General features: G+C 49.4%; 1 protein-coding gene across 7 annotated transcripts in view; it reads right to left on the minus strand.

Moving 5' to 3' along the window:
- SRGAP2 (SLIT-ROBO Rho GTPase activating protein 2) overlaps positions 1–1,130 on the minus strand; it is a 163,915-nt gene that overhangs the window by 151,018 nt on the left and 11,767 nt on the right. The gene's annotated exons all lie outside the window — the stretch shown is intronic.

Here is a 1,130-nt window from a genome sequence, read left to right on the forward strand (position 1 = left end):
CGCTTCCAAGCCTTACAGCTCCAAGTGTGCACATAATTAATCGCAAAGCTGAGATTACACTCAAGTCATTTTTCTAGTCCTAGCCAGGATTCTGACTCTATATACTAATAGCATTTTAACAGCTTGAAGCATAGTTAACTATACAGAATGTGCCACACACACACACACACACAATTAACATCTGTGCGCCACAAACAGTGCAGCTCCTCCATATTCCTCTTTCAAAAATTACTTTTAAATCAAAGCCACCCACAGAGTGGGAGGGTTGCATCGCTTTAGTGTCCACGATGTTACAACACTGAACTCATCCCCCCCACCCCATCAGAAATCACTGCAAGTCCAACCATGAGTCAACTGGTGCATCAGACACTGTGGTCAAGGCAGCACCGCTTGAAAAGCCAGGAACGTATGTTCGTCATGAAGCCTAACTCGCTCACAGAGACGGCGAGATCAAACACACCCAACCTCAACTGCAAGCAGGCAGAACAGTCGCCCTGGGACTTGGGAGGGGCGGAACGGGGAAGCAATTGCACGCAGTCTCATGGCTTATTTTCTGGTGAAATTACTGGGATCATCCACAGTGACAACAGCACTGGGAGATGCAGCTAAGTCATCATAGCTGTGGTTTCCTAAAAATGGCTAGGGATGCTGCACCACGCAGCTGGGGCTGGACGGGCGAGGGAGAAGTCCAAGAAACCCGCTGAACTCATAGCGGCCTACCACCAACTTGTGGTTGCCACATGGTAACTATGCAAGCTCCAGAAATGCAAGGGGTGGCTTACTGGAAATTTCTCCAACTCGTGATCCAGCCCTCATTCAGTTCTTTTAAATGTCAAATAGACCCAGGGCTGATGAAAGGTGCTGATACTTCCCCAGAGATTGAAGCCCTGAAACCAGTGTGAGACATGAAGAGAGCTCGCAGATGCCAGGGGGGTGGCTGGTTGTAGCCGTGTTGGACCAAGAACCTCGTCTGCAGATGCTAGGAGGGGGTCCATGGTTATGGAGGTGTGCGTAGGCTCTAACCTGAGCACTAAGAGACAGAGACACTTCACCCCCACCTATTAACACTTATTACCGCAGAAGCACTAGGACCCAGGAAGGGCACACTATAAAACCCTTTGAAGGGGAAG

The sequence above is a fragment of the Alligator sinensis genome, unplaced genomic scaffold, assembly GCF_000455745.1.
Source record: "Alligator sinensis unplaced genomic scaffold, ASM45574v1 scaffold1322_1, whole genome shotgun sequence".
NCBI classification, from domain to species: Eukaryota; Metazoa; Chordata; order Crocodylia; family Alligatoridae; genus Alligator; species Alligator sinensis.